Source organism: Salvelinus sp. IW2-2015, unplaced genomic scaffold, assembly GCF_002910315.2.
Source record: "Salvelinus sp. IW2-2015 unplaced genomic scaffold, ASM291031v2 Un_scaffold2254, whole genome shotgun sequence".
NCBI lineage: Eukaryota > Metazoa > Chordata > Actinopteri > Salmoniformes > Salmonidae > Salvelinus > Salvelinus sp. IW2-2015.
In genome coordinates, this window is record NW_019943583.1 from 126049 (window position 1) to 133925 (window position 7877).

Below are 7877 nucleotides of genomic sequence, written 5' to 3' on the forward strand. Positions count from 1 at the left end.
ATTAAATTAAATAATCTCTGGGGACCTAGATAACAATGGTATGAAGGAGGACATCTGACTGGGGACCTAGATAACAATGGTATGAAGGAGGACCTGGGGGGGGGGGGGGGAGGTGGAATGGGGCTGTATGGAGATGGGGGGGTGGAAATGGGGGCTGTATGGAGATAGGTGGTGGAATGGGGCTGTATGGAGATAGGGGGTGGAATGGGCTGTATGGGAATAGGGGGGTGGAATGGGGCTGTATGGAGATAGGGGGGGGAATGGGGCTGTATGGGATGGGGGGTGAATGGGGCTGTATGGAGATGGGGGTGGAATGGGGCTGTATGGAGATGGGGGGTGGAATGGGGCTGTATGGAGATAGGGGGGTGGAATGGGGGCTGTATGGAGATGGGGGTGGAGATGGGGCTGTATGGAGATAGGGGGGTGGATGGGGCTGTATGGAGATGGGGGGTGAATGGGGCTGTATGGAGATATGGGGGTGGAATGGGGCTGTATGGAGATAGGGGGTGGAACGGGGCTGTATGGAATGATGGGGGGTGAATCTTTAATTGTGTTGTCTGTTCTCCAGCTGAGTTCCAGCACTCCGGACAGTGTGTTCCTGCTGATTGACTACCTGAAGCAGCTGTTACTGTTCCTCCATACCAACTACCTGCTGCCAGCTCTCACACACACCTCCCATCTAATAGTCAGGCCTGGACGGCACTGCACGACTCCTGCAGGTAGGTACCCCTCCCATATAACAGTACAGGATCTTTACCGGTCTGATCTGAGTGAGGGAAGCAGCAGAAAAAGTAATTTAAGCTACTTAATTAACCGGAGCTGATAAAGCGCGAGAGAGGGAGAGGGGTGGGGGCTCTAAGGCAGGGGAGGGGCCGTACTGACCCGGTGGAGGAGGAGAGGGTGGGGCTCTAGAAGGCAAGGGGAGGGGCCGTACTGACCCAGTGGAGGAGCGGAGAGGGTGGGGCCCTAGCAGGCGGGGGAAGGGCCGTACTGACCCGGTGAGGAGGGAGAAGGGGTGGGGCTCTAGCAGGCGGGGGAAGGCCGTACTGACCCGGTGAGGAAGGGGAAGAGGTGGGGCTCTAGAAGGCAGGGGAGGGGCCGTACTGACCCAGTGAGGAGGGAGAGGGGTGGCGCTCTAAAGGCAGGGGAGGGGCCCGTACTGACCCAGTGAGGAGGGGGAGAGGGGTGGTGCTCTAGAAGGCAGGGAGGTGGCCGTAACTGACCGCGGTAAGGAAGGAGAGGGGTGGGGCTCTAGCAGGCAGGGGAGGGGCCGTACTGACCCGGTGAGGGAGACACGAGAGACAGCAACCAACCAAGTTGTCTCGCGCTGTAGTAGACGAATAGGTTACTTATCATCAAATATGATTACGTAGTACCCGTGTTGAATGCATTAACCTGGGAGAAACTAGTTCAGCTAACGTTAGATAGCTAGGCTAATTGAGGCTGCATGTGCTTTCTCATCCTACAGTTAAAACCTCTTGAAGCTATGGGGCAGAATTTTTATATGTAAACGGACTATTTCTCAGGCTCAGATATTAGAATATGCATATAATTGACCGATTAGGATAGAAAACACTAAAGGTTTCTAAAACTGTCAAAATGTTGTCTGTGAGTATAACAGAACTGATTTTCCAGGCGATGACCTGAGGAACTCCAATCCGGAAGTGCTTTTTAAAATGTGTATCCTTGTTCCATTGCCTGCCCCTCCTCCATTTAAAGGCGTATCAACCAGATTTATTTTCCAATGGCTTCCTCAGGCTGTGACCAGGCTTTAGACATAGTTTATTTTTTATTTTGAAAAATGAGCGAGATTTATCAAAACGCGTCAGTGGATGACCAGGTGTCCTTTGATTGGTTCCTGCGCAGGAGAGATTTGGCTCGACATTTTCTATCTCTGTAGTATTGAACAGTTTACCGTCCGGTTGAAATATGATTGATCGATTATGTATGTTAAAAACAACCTGAGGATTGATTATAAAAAACCTTTGACATGTTTCTACGAACATTACGGATACTTTTGGGAATTTTCGCCTGCCCTTCGGTACCAGAACGAGCTTGTGGTTTTCTGAACATAACGCGCAAACCAAATGGGGGTTTTTAGTTATAAAACTAATCTTTATCGAACAAAAATAAAATGTATTGTGTAACTGGGAGTCTCGTGAGTACAAACATCCGAAGATTATCAAAGGTAAGCGATTAATTTTATTGCTTTTCTGACTTTCGTGACCAAGCTAATTTAAGGCTAGCTTTTCTAGCAGTGATTGATACACTCACAAACGCTTGGATTGCTTTCACTGTAAAGCATATTTTCTAAATCTGACACGATAGGTGGATTAACAACAAGCTAAGCTGTGTTTTGGTATATTTCACTTGTGATTCCATGATAATAAATATTTTTTGTATTATTTTTGAGTTTGGCGCGCTGCCAATTCAGCGGTTGTTTARGAAAATGATCCCGTAAAAGGGATCCGTGCGGCAAGAAGTTAACAATTCCAACAACATCAAGTAGCAGGCGACCTGTTGGCTCTTGGTCGTTGTGGCCCATCCTTCTCCTTTAACTTTTCATTCCATCTTCCATTGATCAGATACCTCCTAACTTTTGTCACACATGGAGCGAGGCTTTATGACTGTAGCCTGGTGCCACTTGACCTCTGACTGGCCAACAACAAGATACACGCTCCGCTTCCGCTCTTGGTGAAAGCAAGAGCAGCCAGCATAAATAACAAATCTCTCCCTCTCTGTCTACTGCAGCAGTCGTGTTCGGATCTGTACAGCCCTTTCCAGACAAGTCAGATTAAATTACACATACCCAAGAACCGTGAAAATCATACAGATCCAACCCAGAACATTATTTAGAATTTGATCCGGACCCTCGGGTACCGGGCTCTGGGTACAGGTGATCCGACCCCTCAGGTCACCGGCCTCGGGTACAGGTGTCCGGACCCGCCCTCTGGTCACGCGGGTCTCCGGGTAAACAGGTGGATCCGGACCCCCCTCTGGTCACCGGGTACAATGTGGATCCCGACTCTTCCCTCTGGTCACCGCGGTCTCGGTACAGGTGGATCCGGACCCCCTCGGGGGTCAACCGGGTATCCAGGGTGGGATCCGGGATCCCCTGGGTCACCGCGGTCCGGTACAGGGATCCGACCCCCTCTGGTACCGAGGTCTCGGGTAAGGTGGATCCGGACCCCCCTCTGGTCACCGGGTCTCGGGTACAGCTGGATCCGGACCCCCCTCTGGTCACCGCGTGTCGGTCTCTCGGTACAGGTGATCCAGCCGAACCTCTGGTCACCGCGTCTCGGTACAGTTGGTATCCGGACCCCTCTAGGTTCACCGGTCTCGGGTACAGGTGGATCCGGACCCCCTCTGGTCACCGCCGGCTCTCGGGTACAGGTGATCCCGGACCCCCCTCTCGGTCACCGCGGTTCTCCTCGTGGACAGGTGGATCCGGACCCCTCTCTGTCACCGGGTCTCGGTACAGTGGGATCCGGACCCCCTGCGTCACCGGGTAATCGGCGTACAGGTGATCCGGACCCCCCTTGCTAGGTCACCGCGTCTCGGGTACAGGTGCTGGATCCATGAAGAGCCTCTAATATCAATACATTTGATTTAAATTACCAAAGTTAAAAGAGAGATTGTCCATATCGCTTCTGTAACTTATCCTGTTAAATGTGTTAAGTGGTGTGATTGTTCCTGGGTATCTCTCTGTCGGTACAAGAACACCAGTAAAGATGTGTTTTAATTAGTGGGTGATTCTAGCGTTGGGTTCTCTCTTGGTAACCAGAACACAGTAAAGTGTATGGTGTGATTGTTCCTGGGTATCTCTCTGTGGTACCAGAACACAGTAAATGTAGTTAATAGTGTGTATTGTTCCTGGGTGTATCCTCTGTGGTACCAGAACAACAGTAAATTATTTAATAGTGGTGTGATTGTTCCTGGTAATCTCTCTGTGGTACCAGAACAACACAGTAAATGTGGTGTGATTGTTCCTGGGATATCTCTCTGTGGTACCAAACACAGTAAAGTGAGACGACGTTGGTTATAGTGGCTGATTGATTGTTTCCTGGGTATCTCTCTGTGGTACCAGAACACAGTAAATGTGGTTAATATATTGCCGTGTGATTGTCTCCTGGATATCTCTCTGGTGGTCGGTACCAGAACACAGTGTAAATTGGGGTTGTTCCTGGTATCCTCTCTGTGGTACCAGAACACAGTAAATGTGTTAATATGGTTGTGATCCTGGGTATCTCTCGTGTGTACCAGAAACACAGTAATGGATGTGATTGTTCCTGGTATCTCTCTGTGGTACCAGAACACAGTAAATGTGGTTGTATTGTTCCTGGGTATCTCTCTGCTGGTACCAGAACACAGTAAATTGTTTATAGTGTGTTGATTCCTCCTGGGTATCTCTCTGTGGTACCCAGAACACAGTAAATGTGGTGTGATTGTTCCTGTGGATCTATCTCTCTAGTGGTACCAGAACACAGTATAAATGTTGGTGTGATTGTTCCTAGGTATCTCTCTGTGGTACCAGAACACAGTAAATGTTGGTGTGATTGCTCCTGGTCATCTCTCTTCCGTTGTCACTCAGAACCACAGTACAGTAATAGTGGTGTGGATTATTCTGGGTATCTCTCTGTGGTACCAGAACACAGCTACAATGTGGTGTGATTGTTCCTGCTGGTATCTCTCGTTGGTACCAGACACAGTAAAATCATCCAGGGGAAGGTTTATTCGGTCAAGTCTCGGCTCTAGGGGAAACTCAAATTTATGACCACCCACACACACAAAAAGGTACACCGCTGCCTTTATCTTTCAGTGTGAGAATTGGCAGGATAATGTTTGAAATATTGTTAACCGCTTATGCTCCAGACACACCCGAATTAATATTATCCACCAAGTACATTGATTCGTCCATCGTTTCTCATCCTAGTTCGACCACAATTGATCGATGTGGTTTAATAGTTGAACGCATTCATATCTGTGATTGTCCTGGCCTATCTACCTCTGTATGTACCAGACATAAAAGTGGTTGGTCTCTCACGAGGCTCCTACTGTAGATCCTGTTACGTGTGATTGTTCGCCTAGTACACTCGTGGGTATCGTATCTTGTGGTACCAGAAAACAACAGTAAGATGTGGATGCTGATTGTCCTGGTATCTCTCCTTCAGTACCAGAACACACAGTAAATGTGTTAATAGTGGTGCATGTGATTGTTCCTGGGGTATCTCCTCTGTATTGTGTACCAGAACACAGCTACTAAATAGTGCGTCAATCTCAGACAGACTCGATTGATTGTTCCCCCGGCGTATCTGCTCTGATCTGGTTACCACGAACACAGTAAAATTAGCTAAATAGTTGGTCGTGATTTGTATCCTGATGAGGTACGTATTACAGGTCTCTGTTGGCTACCAGAATCCACCATGCATTAATGTTCGTGTCGTGATTGCTATCCTGCTGGTATCTCTCTGTCTCGTAAAACCAGAACACAGTAAATGTGTTAATGAGTGTGTGTCTGTTCCTAGCGCGGCCTGGTATCTCATTCTGTGGAACAACCCCGGGTACCAGGAATCACAGATAAATGTGCGATGCTCTGATTAGTCCTGGGTATCTCTCTGGTGATACGGCTACCAGAGACAGCAGTAAATCGTCTGTGTATTGCTCGTCCGTGGATTAATCTCTCTGTGGGTACCAGAACACAGTAAATTGGTGCTGATTGCTTCCTAGGTATGCTCATCTTAGCACTCAGAACACATAAATGTGGTGTCGAAGTTGCCTGGCGCTTCATCTCTCTGGGGGGTACCAGAACATCAGGAAATAGTGCTGATCAAATGATTCATATCGTGATGTTCAGCATATACCTGCGATGTTTCACGTTGCCGGTACTCTCCTCTGGTACCAGAACACAGTTTAATAGTGGTTGTGAATAATCTGTTCCTGCGGTATCTCTCTGTAGCACCAGAACACAGTACAATAGTGGTGGATTGTTCTGGGTATTCTCTCTTTGTATCTCTACAACACCGAGTAAATATTTGTCGTTTATATTACGTGTGCTGATTGTTCCTGCCGGTATCTCTCTGTCGGTACTCATCAACACAGTAAAGTGTCTCTGGATGTATTGTTCCTGCGGTATCTCTCTGTGGTACCAGAACCACATAGCCAAAATTTAGTATGCAGGAATTAGACATCATTCAGATTGGTGGTGCATTGTTTCCTGCGTATCTCTCTGTAGAGTCACCAGAAACACAAGTAATAGTGGTGGGGTGTGGGATATTGTGATTGCTTCCCTGACGGTATCTCTCTGTAGGCTACCAGTAAACACAGGTAGAAATGTTATGGGATTGATTGTTCCTGGACATCTCTCTGCTCTATGGTAACCAGAGAGCGACAGTAAATGTCTGGTGTGATATGTTCCTGGTATCGTCTCTGATTGGTAACCAAGAACACCAGTAATCACCAGCGAGGTGCTTGATTCTCCGAGGATTATCCTCTTCTGTAGCAGCGTCCTACCTAAGACACCACGAGTTAACTGCCTATCTGCGTGTGATTGTTCTTACCTAGCTCATGAACCTACCACTGGTATCATCTGCTGTGGTTACCAGAAACAACAGTAATTTTTTCAGTAGGTATCAATGTGATTGCTTCCTGTCGTACTCTCTATCGGGCTATACCCCAGAAATCTACAGTAAATGCTCGCTTTAATTGTATCGAGCACTGTGATTTTCCGTAGGGTAATTCTCTCTTTGTCCGGTACCAGAACATCAGTTAAATGTTACAACGAGTAGTGCATTGTTCCTGCGTATCTCTCGTAGCGTACCAGGAACACAGTAAATGTCCGGCTCGTGCTCATTGTTTGCCTGGTAGGTCTCTCTGTAGGTACCAGGAACAACAGTAAATGCTTTGTGGATTTGTTCTGGGACCTATTCTCTCTTGTATGAGGTACCACGACACACAAATTAGTTCGGATGTGATTGTTCCTGGTTACCATCTCTCTGCTTTCTGGTACCAGAACACTAGTAATTGTATTGGGTCGTGAATTGGTTTCGCTGGGTTATCTTCTGCTTGGCTACGCAAGAACACAGTAAAATTGTGTTAATAGTGTGTGTGAATGTTTCCTGTTGGTACTCTCTGTAACCGCGTATACCAGAACCACTATAAATTGCTTCGGCATCCTAGTGAATCTGTCTCTCTGATGGCTCTTATCTCTCTTGGTACCAGCAAACACATAAATTGTAATAGATGAGTATAGGCGATGACACCTGTGCATTTGTTCGTGGCGGTATCTCTCTGTGGTACCAGAACACAGTAAATGTCATGGCTGTGATTTCCTGCGGTTACCCTCTCTGTAGGCTACGAGACAACACAGTAAATGTGGTTGCATTGTTCATCTGTAACACTCACGGGTTATCTCTCCTGTTGGTAACAAGAACACAGTAAATGTGGTGTGATTGTTCCTGGGTAATCTCTCTGTGTACCAGAAAACACATAAATGTGCGGTTTAATAGTGATTTTTGACACATTCATTGCAGGACAGATGTGATTGTTCCTCGCGCGATACTCTCTCTGTCGTTACCAGACACACAGTACAATGGGGTGTGGCCAATAGTGATTGGTCGCTGGTAAATCTCTCTGTGATTACACAGAATACCACACTAAATGTGTTTCAATAAGTGGTGTGATGCTTCGCTGGGATCTCTCTTTAGGTACCAGAACACAGTAGCAATGTCTGGTGTGCATTGTATCCTGCGTATCTCTCTGCTGCGTTACTCAGAACACAGTTATAATGGCTTCGTAGTAACTAGTGGATCGTGATTGTTACCGATGGATGAGTATTCATCTCTTGTGGTAAATCTCGAAGGCGTACAGTAACATGTGAT